Source organism: Scophthalmus maximus, chromosome 19 (assembly GCF_022379125.1).
Source record: "Scophthalmus maximus strain ysfricsl-2021 chromosome 19, ASM2237912v1, whole genome shotgun sequence".
Taxonomy (NCBI): Eukaryota; Metazoa; Chordata; class Actinopteri; order Pleuronectiformes; family Scophthalmidae; genus Scophthalmus; species Scophthalmus maximus.
In genome coordinates, this window is record NC_061533.1 from 2,887,038 (window position 1) to 2,914,229 (window position 27,192).

Consider the following 27,192-nt stretch of genomic DNA (forward strand, 5'->3'; position numbering starts at 1 on the left):
CTCCGAGAACAAACCGCCGAGATTGCGCGTCCCCGTTGGAGCGGACGATCACTTTCCAACCACGATGAGCGACTGTGTTCTGTAGGTGCCGTTAAATATTCAACGTTGGGCCCAAAGAAGAAAAAGAAGAAGAAGAAGAAGAGCAACGAGAACTTCTTGAATCCTCAAAACGAGAGCCGCTCTCTTGTGTCTACGTTGGAAACATCCTCGAACGTATATTGTGTTTCATCTCCTCGTGCGACGGTTCTCAGAGTTTCACAGTTAATTGGCCCGACGGGAGCGAAGCGCTTCACGGCGGCGGCGGCGCTTCACTACGTTTAAAGAGAGAACACCAAAGAGTCGGAGTGTTTGAGTCTAATCTGTTTCTACAGCTGTCGCGAAAGTGCACGGACTGTCCCTTTACACCGTCACAGACGACATCCATCCCACCCAGACGTCCAACTCACTCAGGAATTCAAACGGCTTTGTTCTCACCCGACTGAACAAACAGAGGTTTGACTGAAGAGTACGAGAGCGATTAACCGACTAGTAATCCACTGCTAAATGAATCGCCAGCTATTTTGATGATTGATTCATCAGTTTGAGAAAGAAGAAAAGGTGAATATTTTCTGGTTTCTTTGCTCCTCTATGACAGTAAATCGAATATGTTTGGTTCGTGGATGAAACAAAGCCTCATCCTGGCATTTTGGAAACAGATTATCAATTAACCGATGATGAAAAATGATGGTTAGTTGCAGCCCTAAAGAGTCCACATGTTTAGTTCTGCTCCAACCACCGGCTCCGTGTGAATTCTCCGCTCGGGAGTTTGATCCAGATTGAAAGCAATGAAATTAGTTTAGTTGATTTGGTCTAAACCGAGCGACACCTCTGTCCACAAAGAGCCGGTGCTTTTAATTTTCTTCCCATTATTGCATTTATCTCAAGAAATGTAGAAAGGAAACACGCTGCTTGGATCACAACTCACAATTCATCTACAAAATGTATTTTTATAGTTTTTTTTAATATGATGGTAATTTGGCATGTGAATTCTATTAATCTGGTCGTCGTGACCGATGCAATCATCAGGAAGCGCAGGAGGGTTACAGCTGATCACCGTTCCCAAATATTGGAGTCTCTTCCCGTCTCCAAAACTACAAACGCAACTCCGGTGTTTTCAAACTAAAACGCAGCCGGCAGCGTTTTTCCAAATGTCTCAGTTTTTAAGTGGCACTTGACACAGCAGCAAAATGTCATCGTCACAGTCGCACATGAGGATTCATTGGGGTCGATCCAGATGTCGGCGCGTTGCTGTTCGGACATTTCAAAATTTTTTCCAACATGGTTCATTTGTTAAGGGAGGAAACATCTGTAGTCTCCTGCAGTGAAACACCTGCTTCTCCTCATCTGGACAGGAATAAAAAAAAATGAAAAAAGAAGAAGGAATCGACGCCCCAGCTCCTCATGGCTCTGCCAACAATAAATCACTGCCAGACTCATTTGCTTTTTTCTCCACCTGCCATCAGCGGCGGGGGGAGAAAGCAGGTGCAGGGGCATTAAGACTCGGCCCCGTCGTCAAACACTAATATCATTAACTCCGTGAAAACACACGGAGGAGGAGGAGCCGGAGCCGGGGTCACTGGTCCGAGGACGCTCGTAAGGAGCCTGAGCAGCTGGTCGACTGAGGTGTGTGTGTGTGTGTGTGTGTGAGTGTGTGTGTGTGTGTGTGTGTGTGTGTGTGTGTGTGTGTGTGTGTGAGAGAGATCCCAATTCAATTCACCGAGGGTTTCATTGGTTTGACACAATGATCCAATGCATTGTCAGAGCAGAGGGTGAAAAAATGAATTATTCACTAGAAATAAAATAAAATAATTTATTTTCTGTTTCTTGAAAATATATCTTTGCTTTTGATGCTGATTCAAATGTGAAAATTTGATTATTTAAAAAACCAAACCATCCCAAACCTGATTCACACATTCCATAATTATTTTGTAGTTGTTATTTCAGTGCTGCATAGAGCTGAAGGTTATTATGTTATACTATTTGTTTTTTAACATTTTCTAATTGAAAATTAGAAAATGAGATGATCACTCTCAAATTCTGAGAGCTTTAGAGAGGTTTTACATCCTCTGCAAACGAGCAGCTTGCCAGTGATGTCATGTGTTACCGTGACAACAGAATCAAACAGCGGAGGGTGGGGTCGGATATATTCCCTGCACATCTCTATTTATTCCACATGTTTGCGTAGTGGGGGGAAGTGGCTTGAGGAAACCAGGGGAAACAATGAGACGCCACCAAAACAAACCGCCCCACCCAACTCTACGCCTCCTCCTCCTCCCCCCTTTCCTCTCCTTCATCCCCCCCCCCCCCTCCCTTCTCGAGGACAGCGGGGCGAGAGGAAGCCCCCGCCCTGGATCAATACGAGATGGCGGGCGGTGATGTCCTGCACAAAAGAATTTGGGAGATTCATGAACGACACGTCAACAAGCAGCTGATAAGAATCAGATTTCGTAGGTGAGATAGTTTGGAGAAGGTCTGACAAAAAAAATTTAAAAAGCTGTGTCAGGCAGGTTTTTAAAATCTGAAAATCAAAGTAGAGCTGCAGCAGTTAATCGATTAATCGAAGAGAAATCGACTACTAAATTAATCGCCAATTATTTTGATAATCGATTCATCGATTCAAGTAGTTTTTATGAAAAAAAGGTAAAAATTCTCTTATTTCAACTACTTAAATATTAATATTTTCCGGTTTCTTTGCTCCTCTGCGACAGTAAACTGAATTTCTTTGGTGTGTAGACAAAACAAAACATCATCTCTGGGTTTTTGGGAAACACGATCGACATTATTCACAATTTTTCACCATTTTATGGACCAAACAACTCATCAATTAATCAAGAAAATGATCGACATGAAAAAAGAGTTGCCCTAAATCAAAGGTGAGCATTTGTTAGCATCGGCACCCAGAAGATGGACCAGTGCTACGGTGCAGATTTGAATGATTTTGGGATATTCATACAAAAATGTTATAACATTAATCTCTCTTTGGGCCAGTTGCAGCTCAATAGACCACTGGGCCTGTTGGGGACAAATGTGAAGCGGCTCTGGCTGGTTATTAATGGCTGCCATATTTGGATAGATTTTAAGGAGGTGTACGAAGGCTGATACATCTATCCATCGTCTACTGCTTTATCCATTTAAGGGTCGCGGTGGGGTTGGAGCCAATCCCAGCTGACATTGGGCATCGCCAGCCTATCACAGGGCCACATACAGAGACGAACAACCATTCACTCTCACATTCACACCTACGGTCAATTCAGAGTCTCCAATGAACCCCATTCTGCATGTCTCTGGACTGTGGGAGGAAGCCGGAGAACACGGGGAGAACAAGCAAACTCCACACAGAAAGGCCCTGGTTGGTTTGAACCGGGACTCGAACCCAGAACCTTCTTGCTGTGAGGCGACAGTCTCACAGCAAGAAGGCTAACCACTGCACCAGCGTGCAGCCCGATACAAGCTAGTAATTAGTTAATTTGTTAGCCACACTCGAGCCAGCTTTGAGCCCAGGGTCTGGCATCAATGTGAGGTAACCTGGCACCGTTACGGAGGATGTTGGTTCAAGCCACATTTTTGATAAATGACTGTTAAGTCAAGATCACATCACAGAATTTCCTGCTGCTGCCGCTTCCTGTTAGTCACGGGAAATGTCAATTTAGTCGCTCACCGCTAACATCCATCAAAAATGGGTCTTTAAAAAAAAACAAGACAACAGAATTTCTCGAGTAGTGGACGAGGAAGAGGCAGCAAATGTGAGCTGTGCGAGGAAGAGCCGATGTTGCACTTCTACAACATCCCAGCCAGGTGACCAACTCCTTTCACTGGGTCCTGTCGTCTGAAGACTAACGCCGAATAAAATCAGATCTCGGTTGCTCACAGAATGATGGAAAAAAGGGCCAATTATTGTCTGACCTCTTCATTCAAACGACAATATCTTCGCAGCATTCTGTGACCTGTAGTGTTAAACCCAATTTTCTGTTTCCACCAGCGAGTTCAGGAGTCGCCAGCTCAACCACGACACGACGAAAATCGTCCACTTTAAGAGTATAAGAGAATCCAGCTGGAAGTCGGTGAAGGTGCGTTACTTCTTGAAAAATGTGTTTTTTGGAAAATGACAGATGACGGGAGTGCTTCTGGTACCCATTACCCCAACCATCAGTCGGAGTTGACTGAAGGTCTGTCCAGGTATTAGAAAGAATGGATTTTTTTTTCTTCCGATTTTCATCTTCCAGTTTATGAGAAAGACCATTTTTTCTCTGAGACGGAACGAGCGGCACCGAGGACTCCATCATGAGTCTGACCCTGCGCGCTGATCTCTGAGTGAAAAGAGAATCTTTTTCTACGGCGGCTCAATAAAGGCGAGCGGAATGTTTTGGAAAGAATGAAATATCACAGAACTGCAGACAGCATGTACCAGCGAGTATGAAGGATTTACACAGATCTGGCAAACATTTAATCCCGGTGCGGCACCGATTTTACACATGGAGTTCAACAAAACAGTTGCATGATGTCGGCTGTGGAGATTTCCACGACCATGTCATTAGGCTCAGTCTGGGCTTGAAATTACATGAGTTACAAACTGGGATCGAGGAATTTAAAAGATGCAGAAGGTCGAATGGAGGATGAAATATGCAACTCGAGCTGCCATGGACCCGAGGACAAGACACATCGGCAACATGTGAAGCACGTCATCACTTTTCACTGGTGAATCCATCAGGATAAACCACTATTAAAAAGTGCTTTTGCATAAGTTTGAGCAGGTGGTGGTTATTGCTAGCCTGGGACCCAGACGAATTCTGGGAGCTCATTTGAATTTGCTCTGCCAGAATATGGTCTGGATCCCCTCCGTTGGGAAGTGATTTCCCTCCGGCAGAAAACTCGCTGGTCCAATCACAACCGATTATCTGATAGTGGGCGGGGTTTATACCACGACGCGGACAGAGCTACGTACGAGTTCGGGGCAGGCAGGACGCTACAGCGACTCGCTGACGGGGCTAGCTTGTTACCATGCTAACTCCATTAGTAGAAAAGAGGTGGTAGAAAAATAAAGCAAAACACGAGTTAACGTTGGCGTCACTTTTCCACTGGTGGAGAACCTTTTTTTTTGTTTGTTGTTGCTGTAGCTTCTGCTAGATTGCTAAACAAACAGCCGATAATGCTAACGTCCGCTATGTAGCATTAAGCGAGAAAAAGTGACACCTTTAATGCTCGTGAAAAAAGCAGCACATTTCCTTAATTGTTTTCTGCTCCTTCTGTCTACGTGTCATGTTAATTATGGAAACCAATGCCTGGATTATTTTCATATCAACATGATGACGGAATATTGTCACTTAAAAGTCGCAAAATGTTGATACTGAACCTAAAACAATATTTTGTGTTACCATATTATGATACATGGAATTTAATTTTTTTTAATATTCAAAAAGAGACAGGAAATGTTAAACTGTCCTTTAACTGAAAAAAACCCCAATATATATTTCGGCATCTATGACATTGAAAACTTTTCCTAGCCCGTCCACCAGCTGTAAAGAAGCACATCACTGTACCCATCTATAGTTGTAGATGTACAGAACCACCACTCCCAGGCTCTCCGGATGTATATCAGTTTATATTTCTTGGCACGGCCGCCACCCAGAACACTGCATGCTGAGGTGGACGTGCTACACCTCATTTAGTGAATATTTATTGCTGCCCAGATGTGGTTCAAGAGGTCACACATACAGTGACACACTTTAAGGGAACAGTGAAGGATAAATCCTCTTCTCTGTTCTACATCCAGTGTATTGTTCCGTATCCTTCCCGACTGATACATATTATGATGCAAACTGCAAAACACGTGGGGAAATATTTGAGGCCTCCCTGGTGGAGCCTCCCATGGCTTTGAATCACTAATCTGGTGACGCACAGAGGGAGAAAATGGATAAACAGTCGGAACTCGGGATTTGCCTGCTTGGTCACGTCTCCAGTGTGTGTACGCAAGTGTGTGTGTGAGTGTGTATGCAAGTGTGTGTGTGTGTGTGTGTGTGTGTGTTCAGCCTAGCGGGCGAGTATCGGGCGTCGCAAATAATGAGTCTCTGCACCCAGCGGGTTGCAATTCCAACACACCCTCCAACAAACACATGCATAAATTCTCTCACACACGCACAAACACACGCAGTACGACTTCACCACATCATCGCCCACTGGCACTCGTCCGTTGATCTGGAGGAGGGAGCCCCGGGGTCGAGGCTCTTCAGCCGAGTGCCACACTGCGACTCCAGGCCGCTCATTGTGAGCTCGCAGCTGCAGAGGAACACTCCAGCCCCGGAAAAAACACAGGCGCCCACTAATCTGCTGTGCCATCCGCGCTGGACGGATACACACCATCTCAGCAGCTCCTTTCATGATTCCGCAATTCCCGCCCGGAGAGATGGAACCACCCACCCACACACAAAAAAGAAAAGACTGGAGCAGACTGGACACGATGTCCATCATTACATAAGTTGTGAGGCTTTATGTAACAGCAAAGGCGATGTCAGTCTGACGGAACAGTCCTTTTTAGGGGCTCCGCGCTCTCCCTCCGACTGCATGACTGGACGGGTGGACGGTTTGTGTGCCACTGGCGACGCCCCAGCGCGGTTCCTCGGTGACAAAGAATGGCACAGATGGCGGCCCGGGGCTGGCGGCCGTTCAGGACACCGAGTGGCATGCCACAACAGGCCCAGATGGACCCGGTTTTATTTTTTGCCTCTGAATAGATGGTGGGTAAACAGCGAGAAAGACATTGGAGTCAAGAAATAAAAGAAGAAAACGGTGAAGCAGGAGGGCGGAGAAACACTGTCGCTTGCCTGCAATGTGAGGAAAGTCGAAATAAATTCATGAAAAAGGATCTGGTCGCGACATGGGAGTGTGAAAGGGCAACAAAACAGGGATCAAGCTAACTTCTGCCCACTTTTTGTTGCGCTTTAGTCTTAAAGACATTCGCCAGCTGCATCTTTTCCATGGCCAACGTCCTCTCAGCTTCAGGGCTGAATCACGTGATTGACAGCTCCTCCCGTCCAATCGGTGGACAGGCTCTCAGTCAGACCGCACCCCCTGCTCCTACATTATAGGTTACACAAAAAACCAACATGGCCGTCGTTGGCCAAAACGCTAAACTCTAGGCTTTTGAAAACAGAGAATTCACAAATCAACAGGTGACGTCACGTTGGGTCGCAACGTGACGTCATGTGGGGATGATTAGTCAAAATGGGCGTGGCCTATTGCACCCCAAAATTTCTGTTTTAGGATTCACCTCTTACACTAACTTCAACGACTTCAAATGTCCAGTGTCCATTTACAATGCGCCATGAACCTCACATACCAAAAATTACACATGTGGACCACTGGATGGCGCTATTATCAAGGTAGATGCGTTTTGGACTATACCGCCCACATTGCATATGGCACATTTAAAAAACTTACATCCACGCGTTCCTTGAATCAAACTGAATCACATGACGTAGGCCACGCCCATTTCCGCGAATAACTTTTTTCGTACAAGCGCGGCATGTTTACAACCTACTTCTTCGAACTCCTCCTAGGGTTTTTTGTCCGATCCATCTGAAACTAGGTTACTAAGTAGAAGTGAGCCTAGTCAGACAGACTGGTGGCCGCTTGCAGTTCAAAATCTGAGACGGCAGCAGCTTGTACGAGTACGTGCGAGGGATGGGAACGACAAAGCGCTCCTCTGAGAAAACGAAAGAAAAAAATCCTCCTCATGCTTATCGCGTAATATAATTGTCTGTAGGCGTGAGTGATTGAGTGTTGTTCCACAGATCACCCTTCGAGGCAGCAGCCAGCGGGGGGACGGAGGCTGCGTTCACACCCGACACGCTAACTCATTATTTCCTCCTGCAGGATATTGCTCCGGAGGAATTCCAAAATTTTTCCGACGAGAGAAATCGGATGAACATCTCTGAGACTCTGTGAGCGACGTCTGTCCAGTGTTGCACAGCCCTTGTAAGAATAGCTCCGTGGTCCAAAGGCGACTTTGTTCCCATTTAACCGGAGGAGGAGGAGGAGGGAAACCCGCTGCTCCCTCACGACCGCTCACACATTACGCAGCAGCTCGTTCTATTTTTAGATAAAGCTTTTTCCTTCACAATTAGTGTCCATCAGTGCAGACTCTCCATCGGAGATCTCTGCAGTATTATAACAAATTAATTGATCGATGGGTGGGAGACTCATAAGCTCCGACATGGGAGGGAAAAATAAATCCGAAAAATAAAGAATAATGCTCATCGGTTTACCTTGTACTTGATATTCAGTTACCTGAAGTCACATTTGGACCTTCATAAGACGTAAATCACTTTCGCTCCCTGAGGTCAAAGGGGCTGTCTGTTGAAGATGATTGACAGTTGGTTGTGTGGTGATGACTTCGCTATATAATTGTCGTCAACTGTTCGGGAAATTGGTTTGTGGTGAACAGGTTGATAAACGCCATCGCAGCGTCCGTGATAAGGGCCTTGAAGCAACAATATACGTCAAGGTTGCCGAGCAACCGCTGCCGCCGCAGCCGCAAGTGATAATTAATTCTGCCGAGCAGTCAAAACCATTTTTTTTCTTTTTCTGAAACATCTATATTCTTCATGATCCTTATTGCTTCTGGATCAGGAGGTGATGTCTCTATATGAAACACGCCAGACTCCATTTGGAATTCTTGATATTTTAAAAGTGTCCTCGCTGATTATAAGACATAAATGTCGTTCATAAAAGCCTCAAAGCAGCAATTTTTGTAACTGTTTATCTGTTTGGTTTATCTCAGTTTAGCTTGGTTTGGTTTATCTTGTTTGGTTCATCTTGGTTTGATTTATCTCGGTTTATCTTGTTTGGTTCATCTTGGTTTGGTTTATCTTGTTTGGTTCATCTTGGTTTGGTTTATCTCGGTTTATCTTTGTTGGGTTTATCTTTGTTTAGTAAATCTTGGTTTGGTGTATAATTAACGGCTCTATGACGACTTTGTGTTGCTCTTTTTGCTTAAGAGTGGAACATGAGCTGTTGCCTGGAGTTGCCCTGTCAGCGAGCGAACAAGTCTGATGGAGGTTTAGGCTCAACTTTCGGATTCATGTTTGATGAAACGTTCAGTTAAAATGCCGATTGTTTCCCCCCCGTGCAGCTGCTCCAGATCCGCAGACCTCGAAGGCATCGCCCCCACGTCGTCTCCGGTGCAGGATCGCGGAACAGCACGAACATGTTTCGGAGGACAGTGTGGACCGGATGAATTATTGAGCCGCGGGAGAACTGTATTCTTCGCAGATGAGGCATAACTAGGGCACATTCCAACACACAGACTCGGGGCTTCTGGGAGTTGTTTTTTATTTTTTTTATAAGAAGAGGGAACGTCGTGTAGTTCGTCCGTCTCAACAGAACAAACTGTACTGTGGCATAATGTGCCCGACTGCACTGTAACATGCCGCTGCCTCCTCTTCCTCTGCATCCCGTGTGTGTGTGTGTGTGTGTGTGTGTGTGTGTGTGAACTGGTGTACCCAGTCCATGCGGGTATCACGTTGTGTTTTGCCTTGTGGAGTGAAAGGGAAGCCTGGGCTAATGCATTGAGTCGCACCCTGACAATAATAATCAGGCGCCACACTCACATTCACACGCTCAAACTATACGTTTTTGTCATATATGTGGATTTTTTTAATGCTAAACTGTGATTCAACGTGTGTAAAATGAGTTGCAACAAGGTGACACTTTGTATTTTCAGTTCAGCCGTGACCATTTTCCAAATATGTAAGTATTTCTGTGATCAACATTGGCCACTTCCATGAACAATGCAGCTCTGTCATTCATTTCAGTGATGCCTAAAGATATAGATGTAAAATCCTGACTTGGTATTATCAACCGCTGCCTCAGCGTGATGACGAAATTGAAGAATAATCATTGTCCCTGGCAGCTTTAATTTTTCGACATTTAAAAAGCACTTTTCATCATGACCCTGTGTTTTCTCTCGTCACATTCTGCTGCGCTTCCCGCTGAGAAAGACTTCCGGAAGTGATAAGATGAAGTAGGCGGATTGTCAGGAACCGGGTGAATTCATCAGTTGGAGTGAGAACACCAAATTCGATCCGCAGCTCCATGCAGGAGCAGATGTGCAGCTCGACGTAGAACAGACACGATTCACCGCTCGACGCAGCGGCGTGAAACATGACGATGATTGAACATGAACACCGAGATCGCTGCCGAGATCATTAACACCCGGAGGACAAACGTGATCAGGGCTGGAACGGCCGTTTGCAAAATGTCAGTTCTCGCACCCATACGGGATTGACGGAATTGTTTGATTATTTTTGGAAAATAAGCGTATTCGTCAATTCTTTCTCATCTTGGAAACTAAATTTCCCGGAGTCTTGTTGTTGCTGTTGGGTTTTGCCAGGAAAGATCATCTGAGATCCCAAGAAATAGTCCCCATGAAAACCACAACTTGTAATTTACACACTAGAGCCCGACCAGTAGGGATTTCTTGGGGGGGAGTAAAAACATTCCTGTACCGATATATCTGCCGATATATATGTGTAACATCCAATTGGTCAGGCTTATACTTTTCAGGGGTATTTTTGTTTGGTTTTAAACAAATCGGGACATAGAATGTCAAACTGGGAACTTCAGAGTTTCCTTTGGGCAGAGCCAGGCTAGCTGCTCCCCCCTGTTTCCAGCCTTTGTGCTAAGCTACGCTAACTGACTGTTGGCTGTAGCTTCATATTCATATTCATACATCACTCTCGTTTCATGTAACTCGAGATAAGAAAGAAAATAAAAGCGATTGTTCCAAAACTGTAAAATAATGGAATGACATTTCAGCAAAAAAATATGCATCGGCGTGCACGTCCATTATCCTTTATGAGAATATATTACTATTATTATTATTATTGGCTTTTAACAGTGAACGGCAACATGACATCAATGCTTTGTCAGCAGAAGAGGTTCATGGAAAAATTTCGATCCTTGGACTGGGCCAAATAAAAAAGCTGTGATTGGAAAACAACCAAGGAAATCTATATTTATAAAAATCCTAAATAGGAATAATAAAACTAAACAAGAGCTAGAGAACGCTTTTAGATTTTAAGACGAATGAAAATGTCTTGTCTGGTTTTCTTGGATCGAAAAGGTTTTTGGGGTTAAGGACACTTTTCCTCGTGAACAACTGAACACGTCAAGTATGACTGGTGAAGTAAGACGGAACGTAGACGAGGAGATGTCCTCTGCAGTAGGTTAATCCCTCGTGACTTATATAACCGTCAGCTGGAGCACTTTGAAGAAAGACGGGAGGGAGGATGATCCTTGTGGATTACTCTGCGCTCAAAGACCCACAATCTGTCTCCGGGTGTAAGACCAGTCTGAATGTAAAGGAATGAACCCAAATCACAAAGAGGGAGAAACAATCCCATCACGTCAAACTTCCAGACGGGATTATCACATCCAAGACCCGGGAGTCGATACTTGTCCTCGTGAGGGAAAGTGTGTCTGAAGTTAGAGAGCTAACTTCTCATGGAAGGAAGCGTAAATAAGCTTCTCTTCTCACCGAGTCGACTTCACTCGCCTCGAACAACAGCTCAGACTGCAGCCGTTGGTCCCCGACGAAGGGGAAACAACCGGATGGACGATGAACTCCATGAATGACCAACTTCACGCCGGCAGGAAATCGGGTCATTTCGAGGGAAGCAAAGTGAACGTAACAAATTTTGCGTTCAGAAAAGGTGAAAACACAGTTTCCCAACGCGGTGGCATACGCCATTCACACTGGATACAAGTCTCCAAAGATGCCGTGACACGCCGCTAATTAAGAATCCGTATTGTAGTTTCCTGCCGTATGTCATATTCCTGCTCTCTCCTCGTCTTCTCGGTCCTCTTTTCTCCGCTCACCGGGGAATCGAATCCTGACAACCTTCCCCCCTGTGAGAAGCCAGGGGGGAAGCTTCCGAGTCTCCGCGGGGAGAATAATTAGCCTCATCTTCCTCCGTACGACGTCTCGTTCCTCACCTCTCTCGCTCTCTCTCTCTCTCGTATGCCTGTGGCGATGTGTGCAAATGAGCTCCCTTGTATATACCTCTGGCAGCGAGAACGCTCGTCCGGGCTTCGGCTGCATAACAAAGAGCCACGGCTTTTTGTTCTGTGAGGGAGTCACACGCTGGCGCCCGCCCCAGTTCTTCCGACCTCCTCAATGTCATCCTCAAAGAACAAAAACCGAATGAAATTATCAGACTGCGAAGGTAGCCGGGAAGTTAGAGGAGACGAGGGTGGCAGTTTGGAATACTGGTCGGGAAGATCGCGTGCGTTGCTCAATTCACTTTGGCAAAGGGGACATTTGAGGGGAACACAAGGCTGAGGGAACATAGGGTTGAGGTAACATAGGGTTGAGGGAACATAGGGTTGAGGGAACATAGGGTTGAGAGAACATAGGGTTGAGGGAACATAGGGAACATAGGGTTGAGGTAACATAGGGTTGAGGGAACATAGAGTTGAGGGAACATAGGGTTGTGGGAACATAGGGTTGAGGTAACATAGGGTTGAGGTAATATAGGGTTGATGGAACATAGGGTTGAGGTAACATAGGGTTGAGGGAACATAGAGTTGAGGGAACATAGGGTTGAGGGAACATAGGGTTGAGGTAACATAGGGTTGAGGGAACATAGGGTTGAGGTAACATAGGGTTGAGGTAACATAGGGTTGAGGGAACATAGGGTTGAGGTAATATAGGGTTGATGGAACATTGCGTTAATGGAACATTGCGTTGATGGAACATTGCGTTGATGGAACATTGCGTTGATGGAACATAGCGTTTAGGGAACTCAGGGTTGAGGGAACACAGGGTTGAGGGAATATATGGTTGATGGCACACAGGGTTGAGCAAACATAGATACGCTCCCCCACAGATTTTTCCAATTATTCTCCGGTCAGTTTCTTTTAGAAGTTTGTTAATTCACTGAAAGCCACCGTCTACAAGAACCTTTGCCTGATCAACATTTCCATCCTCGTCCCTGATGATCCAGACAGAATCTAAATCATACCCAACCTCCCAGACAGTACAGTACAGCGCGGGGTGGTCCTCTGGCAGGGGAGCAGCCGCGGTCAAAGCCGACAGCAGGGGGTTCAAACGTGGCCTTTCGCAGATCAAGGCAAGGTGAACCGTGGCATTTAGAGCTCGCGAACAAAGGCATGAATATGGAGCTGTGAGTTTGTCATGAAGGGGGGAAAATAAGTACTCGACTACCGATATGCATGAGCACAGGGCGGGGGGTTGCAGAAGGGTCAGAGAGGCACAGCGGTGACCGGAGGGTCGCTACTCTCCGAGTCCCAGAACTGAAAACAAACCCCCAAAAAATCATGAAGAGCTCTTTTCTTCCTCAGCGCTGCTCCGACCGCTGTCGCCCTTGAGCAAGGTACCACAATTCTCAATTTGCCGACTGCGGCTTTAGTAATTGTGCTCAGCAGTTTCCAGCCGGGAGGAACATTTGACAAGGAGGGAGGACGCGGGAGAAACAGCTCGTACAATTTTTTAAAAGTCACAATCGCTTCATGAGTTGCTTGTAATCATTCGTGACCTTTGTTCAACCTCCCGCTCTGTAACTTCTTCCCGTTGCTCCTTATCAGTACAGGATCCTCTGACATCACATCCTGAACACTATCTGTAGATGTGAGGAGTCGCAGGAGGAACTGCCTCGGGCTCCGAGTCGACCAGTGTTGTGATCTGCACAGCGTGACCCGTTTATACTGGTTACTGTCAGTTCAACAGGGCAGAGTCGTACTGACCTAAATACAGAGTCTGCTCTTAAAAAAGTTTTTTTCATACGTCTGCTGAATTTGTGTCGGTTCCTGGTCGAATCTGGCGACAGACATCTCGACAAACTGTGGGATGTCGCCATGAAGTGTAATAACTTCTGTGATCCCTACACAGCTCATCTTTTGACCTGATGCCTGCAAAAACATAGACGTTCACATCAATTCCTCAGAATTCCAACACGCAAATCTGAGACTGGGAACATGAGAAACATTGTATATACCAAACATCAGTAATTCTCGTAAGGGGGTCATCCCTATGTCCCCCCAAATCAGGCCCTATGTTCCCCTCAAAATCTCGTCGGCAGAACTCTTGCCGACAAGAGGCGACGACTGAAGAATACCCGACGTGATGGAACAAGAAGTAACGTGAAACATTTTGAAGCTGCATGTATTTCTTTGCGGGGGTATGAAGGAGAAAGTAGGAGGAATAAGGGGAAAAAACCCCTGCACCATCATACGGCGGAGCGTCCTGGAGAATATGTACTGTACCTGCTTCCTGTCTATTAATAAAAAAAAACACTCAGGAGAGCAGGAGAGCCACGGACATTTTGCTATTGGGGAAAAGGCTTTTCTTTATTCACGGATGTGTTCCTGGTCCGGTGGGATCAAAGCGCAGACTCTGACAATAGCGGCGTCAGCACCGGGGGCTTAGAGGCTGTCACACCCAGGGACGAATAAAAGCCTGACTGGCTGAAACCAGGGAGGGAAAGAGAATCGCACTGTGAAACTGTCACCAACTACAGTGGTGATGAGCAAGGCACTTCACCAACTATGGCGTCTCCGGTGGAACTGCTCGGCAGAAAAGCGGTGACTTTTAAAGAAACGTCAGTGCAGCTGAAACGATCGGTCTCTTCGGACAAATCCATCGCGTTATCGTATCCGTTCATGTCGAAATCAAGAATATATTAACCATAAACCCCTTCGCTTTGAGACAGAAAATCCTAACTCCTCACGGATAAACAAGGCTCGTCTCAGCTTTCCTGAGAAATGAAGCGCTCATTATCGGCAACGTCATTTTTGAAATATAACTCGACCACGTTAAATTTAGCTGGTATATGACTGTACTCTCTTATATTACTACTACATACCCCACCTATAACATATTCATATCACGACCACCGTCTATACTGTACATATCTGTCCATCGCATATTTACTATACTCTTCATACCATACGTTGTTTAACTTCCTTGGTGTATTCATACTGCCAATACTTGTCAACACTGTTCATACTGCACATATCCTATCCTAGTTCTGCATTAAAAAAAACCTCAATACTTTTTCCATTAGTGCTGATCAAAGAGTGCGTTCAGAGAGCACTGTCGAAATACTGAAAGCTGGCGCCAAATATTTGGTCAGATTTTCCGGGTGTATTTACTTTTTTCTTTGATCAAGCTCAATGCTTAGTTGAATAAAATATACTTCCGATAAATTATTAAGGGAAAGTTCTCTTTCAGGACTTTGTTTAAACAGCATCGCAGATTTAACACTCTCTGGCCTCCTTTGATGAATCAAAATTAAAAAAAAAAAAATCATGTTGATATTCTTCGTGATGACATCCTGTATACTGTATAATGTATTGTATCTGCACTGCGTCAAAAAAAAATTTGCGTGCAAACCACCGTGATGTCATCCATTGGTTTGTGAGCTGCTGTGTTGAAGCCTCGAGTTCAGGAAAACCAGCGCCATCTTGGTTTTTTGAAACCAGAAGTGAGAGGAGCAGGGGGTGTGGCCTGACTGAGAGTTACACCTGCAACCTGCACCCATTGGACGGTACTTGGTACAGTGCTTTATTGTCTATTTGACTCTAAATGAACCATAATGTACAAAATGAACATCATGTTGTATTGAAGAAGACTTGAAACTAGAGATTGAACGATAAACTCTTCTTCTCATAGACTTCTCTAGAAACAACAGTCGCCCTCTGCTGGTCATTCCAGAGAATACAACCTTCAGGCACTCTCACATTTCCAATGCCAATAAATTGAATGTTAACACGTCTCATCAAGTTCAGTACAAGACAAATCAAAGGCATTTCCTTACATGTGCAATAGAAGGAAACCTGATATTTTTAGAACTTTTCAGTTCACATTTAAACTGCGTGACATTGTGACATTACTGACGACCCGACAACAAGGAAAATGCAAAACGTGGACTGGATCCTCGTCTCGTTTCTGTCTGGTCGCTCTGTAACGCTTCACCTTTCTGGTTGAGCCCCGGGTGTTTACGCTCCTCTCCGCCATCGAATTGGTCAATTATCATTATTGTGTGGTGGGCTGCAGACACACACACACACACACACACACACACACACACACACACACACACATGCAAACCCCTCCATTATTCATTCTGCTGTGGAGGCAGACGGTGCGCCTTTCTCACCACAGCCCACCTAAGGGAGTTATTAGAGAAATTACTAAATCCCTTCCTGCTCCCTCGCTCTCTGTGTGTGTGTGTGTGTGTGTGTGTGTGTTCTCAACCCTCTGCCTCTCACACACACACACACTCATGTACATGTGCAGTTCACCAGCACCATCAAATCCATCAGCGTTAAGGAGGAGTCGACACGAGTGGCAAGACATCATCACAAAAACGTCCTGGTATTTATAGAAGCGAAAAAATTGGGAGTAAAACCTGGAAACTGCTTTTTCTTCCGCGCGCGTCTCGATATTATAAAACAAATACAGATATAAATCATCGAGATAAAGTCAAATCAGCGTGAAACCAGCCTGAGCCTGTTGGGAAGAAGGCCATGACACTCGCTGGATGGAAGAAAATGTTCGGAATGTTCCTCAGTAATGAATTTACTGAGGACACTGCCAGTGGAGCGGCAGGAATTCATCCTCAATGAGAACAAGAATGAGATGAAGCTCAAAGCACTGGCTGGTATTTTTTAGCTGATAGCTGCAAGGACAGATATTCTCTCCTCCACGGATGAAAAAAAAAAAAAAGTCAGAAGGTCTTCGCTGAAAGTATTTGTGGCATTTTTAAAGATGCTCGACTTTTCTGTCGGCGCCACTCACGAAAACACACAAGCAGCTTCTTGTTTCCTCTGTAAAGTCACTGAGGATTAACTTAGAGATGATTCATTATCAATTAACAGTCGTCAACGTTTGAACCTGGACTCTTAGTTTCCCCCCGAAAAGGCCACGAGCATCAAACATCCATAACTCATCTCGGAGCGACCGATTCTCTCGTTGACAACCGCAGTTTCTCACCGAGGGGTTTTGCAACATCGGGTCAGAACGTCTCTCCGTACCGGAAATCTTTCAAAGACTAATAAAACCAAACAGGTGGATAATATGAGCTGAATCCTCATGTTGAATGTTGAAGTTTTTTTTCATAATTTGCTTCGTTGCTGCGAAGAATCTAAGTCACACGGCCGTTTGACCGAGAGCTGTCCGTCAGAGAGGAGTTCAGCCGGAGGTCATGTGAATATTACAAGAGACGATTTAAAGGCGAATTCCCCCAAAAAACAGCATCGCCACGAACGCGCCCCGGTGACCGCAAAAGAGCTAAAGCAGCGAGCCAACGTTAAAGTGCGCGCACTCTCAGCAGAGGGCGACTCTGTCGGTTGCGTCAGTAAACATTTTCCTGAGGCGTTCATGGTTCAATCTCTAGCTTCAAGTCTTCTTCAATACAGCACGGAATTCTCCTATGACCGACGCATCAATGACATCGGCCGTCGCGTGACGACGTGAGTTTAGTGAAAAGTCGAGTCGGATACGAGGCCAAAGCGCTCTGTTTCTGTTCCCAAAAGGACGTACTCGTGCGAATGTAACATGACATCATCACCGAGGTAGAACAAGCAGCTCTGCAGCGGCAAACCTTCTAATTAAGAGTCACAGATTTGGTTTGCAAATATGGCCACACACACACACACACACACACACACACACACACACACACACACACACACACACACACACACACACACACACTTACATACACGGAATCCAAGCAGCTCCCTGTGAAATGCCCCGTCAATCAGAGGAACAGGAGCAGTCGAGCTGCGTGTGACATGATGGTCGAGCACAAACAATGAAGCTGCTAATTAATCAGTCTTTAATTATCTGGCAGCTTTACAAAATCAAGGCGCTCTGTGGCGAGGGAACTGAAAACAATCGCTCTTATTACACCTCAGCAAACAACTGCACACTTGACCTTTCCGAATCGATGAAAGCAGCCTGGCTGGCATTTTGCAGATCTGCCAAATAAATGAGAAAAAAAAAAGAAACCGAGGGGAAGAAAACCCGCTCTCATCTCCTGGGAGCTCTGAGCAAAGCAATTTGGCAGCTGTGAGGTCATTATATGGTTTGTTGATAAAGCAAACAGGATTAAATGATATTAACCGGGAGAACGTTAGATGTCCAATGTGGATCCAGTCGTTACAGTCCATCACCTGCCCTCATCAAAAATTACACAGCCTGACGGCAAAATGTCACAGAGACACATCGACTGCATCACCTCGGTGTAAACACACGGACATTTACATTTGAGATTTTTGAAATCTATGGCTTTATTAATCATAATTTCATATGGTCATGTGGTGTAGTCCCGCCTTCTTTATCCTCATGCTCGTTGTTCATGAAGAAAACAAAAGACCTTTATATACGCAACAAATTTGCAGCAGCAAATACACAAATTCATTAAAAAAAAAATGTAATTGAAGAAACAGCCAAGTTGCAACATGTTGATCCTAAATGTATCTTTAAATTATTCATAAAAATCGTACGTCATTTGTTTTCCTGAAGGTTTATCACATGACAGCTCCACAAGAGTGAGGCCAAAATATCTTGATCGCCCCCTGGTGGCTGACTGCAGTATAGGTCCTAAACCCCGCCTCCTCCATGTTAGCAGATGGGCCACTACACATTACACTTTAGTTAGTTGACTTACATTCAAGTGTTCATGTTTCTGATCAGTTTGGTTTTAATTAGTTATTTGATGCAATCAAAACGGGCTGAGACACGATGACGTCACCGGCGCAAGATGGCGGCACCCGCATCCGATGAAATTTTGGCTTCACTTTGGTACAGGGGGAGGAAGTGGAGAAGCATCGTCCATCTTTATTCACAGTCATTGGTTCAGACGACAAACGGGACTGGCAGCGTATTTGATTACTTAAAGTAAAATCTCCAAACGTACTTTGATTTCAGCTTGTGACAGTTTCTTGCTTTTCTTTGTGATAGCAACCTTATATCTCAAATAGAGCAACTGTCTGTCAACAGTCTGAACATGTCACATTGCTGATAAATCGTAACAGGCAGCTTTTATTATTTTCTCACATTTGTTGGACAAAACAAATGTCAGTCATAGTCGGTCTGATATTTGCAGTCCCCGTGTTTCCTGAACTCTGTGACGCACGAGCCGACGACGTACGCCGGTGGTTGCCAGACGGAGCGTGTTCATTTACACGGCCTCATCCTGTTGTACAATTCAACTACTGACTTAACAAATGTAATCTCACTTAAATGAATATTTAAAAAAAGCCGCTTTTCAGGCCCCGGGGCCACGATTTATCATGAATAAAACATGAGCCAAGCCTTAAAATTAAGAGGGGAGAAGAAAAGAAAGAAATCTCCTGCTCTGAGGCAAACATCGTGATTTGTCTCCTTACAAAAGACAAACAGTTTATTATTTGATCCGAAATCCCATTTTTGTTTAATAGCCGATGTGTGCACGGTGCAGCCGAGAGCATCGTCAATGCATAAATTTAAAATGCACTGTTTTTTCGAGGCTTTGTGCCTGGACCCGATAAGAGGAGCTGCTGTTCTCCTGTTAGCTCCCCCGACCCTGCCGCCGCCGCCGCCGCCGCCGCCAGGCTGGATTCTTACTGCGTTTGATACTCTAGGATAATTTGTGAAGAGAGAAAATTAAGATGTTTGATCTGCTGGACTGAAAGAGCATAAGAACTACAGAGAAAACCTTGTTTTTATATTGTATATACATGTACACTGACGTATCTGTATGTCTCAAACTGCCCTATTATATTTTTACTATACTGAATTCTATTCGACACCAATTCAGCAGTACTCATAATATTCTAAATCTTTTTTTAAGGTTCAAGGCACCGATTAAAAGCTACTGACAACTTGCAAAACATAGTATATTTAGTATTTTTTTATATTTCATTGCTGCTATACTGTACACGCCTTTCTCCATACCGATTAATTGTCTTGTTCATTATGTAATCTGACTCTTTAATTCTTTATCTTGGTCAATTTTTGTGCAAAAAAGAATCATAAATCTATTTGTTTCTGTTCCTTTTATTCATTTCTTTTTCTATTCAGAAATGCATCAAACAAAAAACACCTAGGCCGTACGTTGAAACCCCGTCCCTCCCTTTGCATGAAATCACATACGCACTAGAGATTCTTACCAAAAGAAAAAAAGCCAAACATATTTAAAGGCCCTTTGCTTTGATTGCTTCGCTTCCCTCCCGCAGCGTCAGCTGACTGATACCCGGGCTAACGGATCACTGCCCAAACTCATTATCCGCACTGTTTCTACCTCACTACCGTGACCGCTCATCATGAGACGTGTCTGTTGGTCGGTCGGTGGCATCGGAGTCATTGATGATCGGACTGAGTTGTGCAGTGTCCAGGTACAAACGTTGCCTCAACCTCACATTTCTCTTTTTCTATATATACCATTATATAGCATGCCATTATTATTACACATATGTTTAATATATATGGATATATGTATGTCTCACATGAACTCTGTGTATTATGATAACCTTATACGCCATGTACACAATTAGAATGTCAAATGAAAACGGGGTTAGCTAGAAAATGAAGAGGGTTAGCTAGCACTTGAAGAGGGTTAGCTAGCACATGAGAAATGGGTTAGCTAGCACAGGAAGAGGGTTAGCTAGCACGTGAAGCGGGTTAGCTAGCAAATGAAGCGGGGCTGGCTAGCACACCAAGAGAGTTAGCTAGCACATGGGGAGGGTTAGCCAACAAAGGAAGAGGGTTAGCTAGCTAGGTTTTTTATAGCATCAAATAACTAATTAAAACCAATTTGATCAGAAAATGAACACTGGAATAAACATCAGTGTGATAATGACTCACTAAAATAATAGGAACCATCTTTGGAAAAACATTATTTAACATATAATTTGACTTTTTTTTGTTTGGTCCATGACAGTCTGTTAATATGGAAGAGGCGGAGTTTATTAACTATACTTCAGCAAGCCACCAGGGGGCGATCAAAGTGTTTTGGCTTCACTTCTGAGGAGCTTTCATGTCGTTCATCTTCACACAGTTAATCAGTACCAATATCTGTATTTGATCTATGTTGAACTATCAAACGCAAGCAATCGCTAAAAGTAGGTCACTGACAACGATATAACCATAAAAATTCAACAGGCAGAGTCGGAGTCGGATATTTATGGTCATTGGCGTGAGCTGAAAACACAAGTTACATAAGCTTTTCGCTGCCAAACCATTAATTAAACTCCCCGCGTTCACTTATATTCATACGGCCAACACGGCGTGGCCCCTGAAGTCGAGCTTTAATGAGATAACCCTACTCTTTGGGGTTAATCAGCTTAAACTGTTCACTGCGGTCCTTTGTGGCGTTCCCCTCCCAAGACGGGTCGGTAAAGTCGCTAAGCCAATTTCATTTCCTCGTGGATTACTGAATGTGAAGAGGGAGGAGGAGGAGAGGGGGAGTTTGTTTTAGTTGTTTCTCAAAATTCCCAAGCCCCGAGATGATGTTTTGTTTTGTCCACACAACAAAGATATATAGTTTACTATATTATATACTATATTATATGATTCACATTTAAGAAGCTGAAATCAGAGAATTTTGACTCTAATACCATAAAAACTACTTGAACCGAACACACGACAGAACAAACAGTAAAAACACAAGATGTTCAGACATCCAACTACTGCCGATCATCCAATTCCAGTTCTAAAAAGTCTGAATTCATAGCGTCATAGATTTCCATCCGTCCATCCATTATCCATATCGCTCAACCTACAGGGTCGTGTGGCGGCTGGAGCTAATCCCATCTGACGTTGGGCGAGAGGCGGCGTACACCCCCGGACAGGTCGCCGGGTCCCATCACACAGGATCTTTTCTCCATCTGTACATCACAGATAAGACTCTTGGGGTCACGGGTCAGAGTGCAACTGTGGCCTTTGTTGTCAGGCCAGGAGGTTAAGTGGAGTGAACCCGGTTCAGAGGTGTCAAGGTCGAAACATCCACCTTCAGCTTTGTCATCAAAGCGGCCGAACCTCCTCCTGAGTCGGGTCAAATAATTACAGAGGAAGACACAACTTCACTCGTCTTCACCTGTCAGCAGGTTCATTTAAAGACTGTTCCCTCATATACCTGAGTGTGCACCTTTATTTCCCCCTGGAAAATTATGTTTTTGTGTTATTCTGTTGCCTCAAACCTGCAGCGAGGTCAGAAAGAAATGTGGACTGATCTGTGGCTCGAGCTGAGAGAATACATTTTCAATACTCTGGACATCTCATCCACTTCACCGCTGCTCTGAATTAAAACCCCCGGTCGAGTTTAAACCCTCGTCCGAATGAGTCATCGTCACACTTTGCTGGACAAAGTGACATTTCCAGGAAGAGTCGATGCTATTTTAACATTAGCAGCCGGTCATGTGAATATTTTTCTGGTTTCTTTGCTCCTCTGTGACAGTTAAATGAATATCGTTGGTGTGTGGACGTAACAAAACATCATCTTGTGGTTGGGGGAAACAAGATCGACATTTCTCGCCATTTAGTGGACCGAACAACCGACAGATGAATCGATAATGGAAATAATCGTCAGTGTGTGTGTGTGTGTGTGTGAAGGATGATACGACACCAGGTTTTGCATGAACGCAGCAGGAGCAAACACACACGCCTGACTAATAATCACGAGGGCAGCGGGCCCTGCGACGTGATCGCACGCAGCTGCTCGCTTCAAAATAAACTCATCCGAACAGATCCGCCCGATTCTCCCTCCGCTGCCCAGTTGACTAATCTCATCCCCGAGGCCCAGTGTTTATCTGTGTGTGTGTGTGTGTGTGTGTGTGTGTCCATGGCAGCCTGCGACGGCAGGGTTACATAACATCTGAAGGCATGCGAGTGTGAGGCAGTGTCCAGTCTGATGCCAACAGAAGGTCACCGCACACACACACACACACACACACACACACACAGGCACGCACACACACACACACACACACACACACACACACACACACACACACACACACACACACACACACACACACACACACGGCAGATTGCCCTCTACACAAACATAACACATGTTAAAGACAGCAGCAACATGATTACTAACAAGAACAACTATGTTTGTGGAGCATATTTCATGCATTGATTAATCCAGAATGCTACACGCAGCTTAAACTGCCGTCAACAGGTTGGACAGATTGGAAAAGGAAAAAGAAAATATTAGCCGTGAATCGTCAGAGTATAAATACATAAATACTATATCTACCATGACTGATTGGGTGTTCATTTGAGGTTGTGACTTATGACATTTGCCATAAAACTGATCCCGTTAGCGCTTTATTGGGCCGCACGTAAACACAAGAGTGTGTTTGTGCTGTAACCAGGACGTCCCGGCCGCCGCAGGACGAGGTCCAGCACCACGGGGTGCGTGACTTCAGCCAACAGTCGCTGTACGTTTCTAAACCTTTGGCTTATTGCTGCAGCCAAATGTGTCACTCACACACACACACACACACACACACACACACACACACACACACACAAATGGACAAGGAGGGAATAAACGCAGCACTTTGGTTTTGGCCCCGGGCCACGTTCCCAGCAGTGAGCTGCTGATGCTGGAGAAAAATAAATCAGGCCTCTGAAGGAACACACTTGACCAACATGTTTTACATAACCAGTTGCTCTTATATCAGGCTTATGTCAGGGTTACGTTCTTCTGGGTCGGTGCGATAGAAGAGCAAATGTTAAAATGAGCTATGAGCTCATGAGCGCAGGCATGTTAACGTAGCCTCCCTGACGGGAAGTTCAATTCCTTCGAAGGGACATAGTCTGGTGTCAATCAACGGGCATTTGACAGAAGCCGTCTTCAGACAGGAAACCCAATTTTTTCCAGATTTTTCTGAATTCGATTTTTTGGAATTAAAGCTCCAGTGCGTAATATTTGGAAGAACTTATTCACAGAAGTTGAATATATTGTCCAGAACTGTGTGTTCATATATGTATAATCAAGATGTTTTTTCGTCAACTCTGAATGAGTTGAATATAGTTCCATGAGGTGGACCCGACCTCCGCGTGAGTCTCCATGTTTCTAAGTCGTGTTGAACACGGTTGTTGAACTAAACGTGTCCAGAATACGTCGCGTTCGCGTTGAATTTTCAGACGCTGCCGGACACAGGAAATGGAAATTAGCGGTGCGCCGCCATGAAGTGTCCCCTGTCGGTCGCTCGGTTGGTCGGCGGTTTGCAACTTTACCACCACATGCCGCCAGAAAATTACAAAACATTACACACTAGGGGCTTTAAAATCGTCTAGTGTGAACTCGGCATTGAGGATGTCTTGACAGCGAGATCATATTAAGGCTTTCTCTTCCTGTTCCAATTTTACAAAAAGTGCAAACTACTAGTCCTCATACGCAGCTGCGTGTCCGATTTATCCACTCTTCAATGAGAGTTCGCTGAATAAAAGAAATCAATTAGGATTTAACCAGAATTTCTGGCTTCATTATGAGATTAATCCCACAAAGACCCTGCATGCATGAGAGTTAATCCGTCTGCGGTGACATCACGGCGGCCGTCTTCTCCCGCTGCCTCTCCTCCCACTGAGAGTAGCTTTTGTTCCGCAGCCACAACCTTAGCATAATCCCGCCGCTCCACCTGGGCCTCGCGAGCCCCCGGGGGGCGGAGTCCAGGAGAGATGTTTTAAAGTCAGGGAGGAGGAAAAAACCTCAAGCCAAAGATCTTCAGAAAAAAAAGAGAGGGAAATGCTTCCTGGGTGGATCATTTGAAAGACTCAAAGCAGCTATAGAGGGAAAGCCCTGGCATTATGGGATGTGCTGCGTGCTTCTCAATGGCTTTAGCACATTAACCCTGAGACGTCTGATCTCTGACCCCCTGGTGGCGGCACACATGCGGAGCAGGGTGATGAGTGATGGGGATTTTTTTTTGTTAAGCCCCATCAATTCATGGATTTGAATCCATATTGTTTTCACCACTTCCGTAAAAAAAAAAAAAATTGTATTAGTAGAGCAATAAAATCTGTTTTTCTGGTTTGATCTTCTGTCAACATCCTAAAACTACTTTGACGCGTCGCAGCAAAAAAAATAAAGATGCTGCTGACAGCTCCCTGCACTCTGTGTGTTGAGGTCATGTTGAAAGGTTCTGTGAATCAAACACATGCTTTCAGGCATTTTTCACAAAGTTTCGTGTTAAGAGTTTGTGTATTATTCTAAATTTTGGTTATATCGGTTTAAAATATCACTCATCGGCCTCTTAGATTAGTAATCATCGGTATCGGCCCAGAAAAAGCCATATCGGTCGACCCCTAGCCAACACACATCAATGGCCGTTTGGACCAAATTTCTTTTGGTTCCTCACATTCTCAGTGATTTTAAACTGTCCGTCATGATCAGCACCAAATACGTATCAACACCGGCCCGCCCGTCCCCCGGCCCACCCGCCCGCCCGTCCCCCGGCCCACCCGCCCGCCCGTCCGCCCGCCCACCTGCTGCAGTCCATTACTTAGAGCTGGAGAAAGGCCCGGGGCCCGATACGCTCCGAGCTGAGAGATAATGCTGAATGGTCACGGGGCCCATGGGAGCTTTGGGGAGGGGGGGGGGGGGGGGGGACACTTTTATTGTTTTCCTGACAAACAGGGGGAAACGGACGAAGGCATAAATCTGCCCGGCTTCGTTCGGTGCCGCCGGGCTAAGTGATTGAATAAGTGGCGGTGCCAGTTGGCACGAGCTCGCCAGAGTAACTCGCCCTGCTCCCACAGCTCTGGCGGGGGCGACACCGACCGGCCCGGCTCCATGACGCCCTTTGTTGCCGGGTTAATTGGCTTTTCCGTGGCGTCTGCCATGGACCATTTGTATTTCAGAGTAACAAAGAGATGGAGATAATCTTTAGTGTTCCATCATCAACAAAGAGACAAGATTCTTTATTCCATCTGTCAGGCAGCGGAAAGGCTTGAAGACGACATTATTTTTCTTAATGTGTCAATATAAAAAAGGCAAATTCAACGCACACACACACACACACACACACACACACACACACACACACACACACACACACACACACACACACACTAAACACACGGACGTGTGTTGATGCTTTTGGGAAAACTTATCCTCAAGGAATGTTTTTGTGTTAATTAACTGCTTGCTGTTTTTCCAATTAAAAACAACCGCCGACGCCCTCGAAACCCAAACGTCCTGACTTTGTGAGTTAGAGGAAGTTCAAAAAAAAAAATGGCGGTGACTCACCAACAGTCTGTTGTCACACCGGGCCCTCTCGTGGCTCAGCGTCCCGAAGATAGTCGGCTGAGGAGAAGAAGAGAGGCGATAAAGATTCTGTTACTAATACCACACATTATTGATATACAGAATATCAGGTAAATACCACACATTATTGATATACAGAATATCAGGTCAATACCACACATTATTGATATACAGAATATCAGGTCAATACCACACATTATTGATATACAGAATATCAGGTCAATACCACACATTATTGATGATCTAGGTCTCTAAAGGGCCTCGATGAGGATTCACGTCAGGATGAACCGTCACGTCCCATCACTGCATCCCAACGTGGAAAGTCGTGACGACGGCGTGCTCTCTGTTGTCGAGGACAACGGGAGTAACCATGTGGTTATCCCTCGGAAAATAACATAGTGTGCTGCATTCAAACAGCTGGCGCAGAGGACACGACCTCTGTGGCGGCGGCATCTTTCTTTCTGTGGACGTGGGGTTTGGTTTTGTGGTTGTTTTTTCTTTTTAAATCTGCAAAGAGTTTAAACGGCTACACACAAGAGCAACACAGGCTGCGGCCTCAACGCGCAGCTCAGCCGAGTGCATCGGTCAAAACGGGTCCCGGCGAAGGGAAGGACAAATAAATCTCCCGGCACAAAGCAGGAGCCCGATGAGCCGAGGGGCAGCGTCGGTGTCGGTGTCGGTGGGGGGAAGTAATGACGCCAATAAAAAACTGCTAATTTATTAGGGCGGGACAGGTGCCTTCGCCCGGGAGTAATCGTAGTCGTCTGCGTTTAATGTGCGGCGGCACACACACACACACACACGCACACACACACGCACACACACACGCACACACACACACGCACACACACGCACACGCACACACACA

General features: G+C 45.2%; 1 protein-coding gene across 1 annotated transcript in view; it reads right to left on the reverse strand.

The window, feature by feature from the left end:
* Positions 1 to 27,192, reverse strand: part of rasgef1ba (RasGEF domain family, member 1Ba) — a 70,591-nt gene that overhangs the window by 37,071 nt on the left and 6,328 nt on the right. Inside the window, exon 2 of the mRNA XM_035639672.1 lies at positions 26,307 to 26,363. The gene's annotated coding sequence lies outside the window, so the exon portion shown is untranslated. The remainder of the gene's footprint in view (positions 1 to 26,306; positions 26,364 to 27,192) is intronic.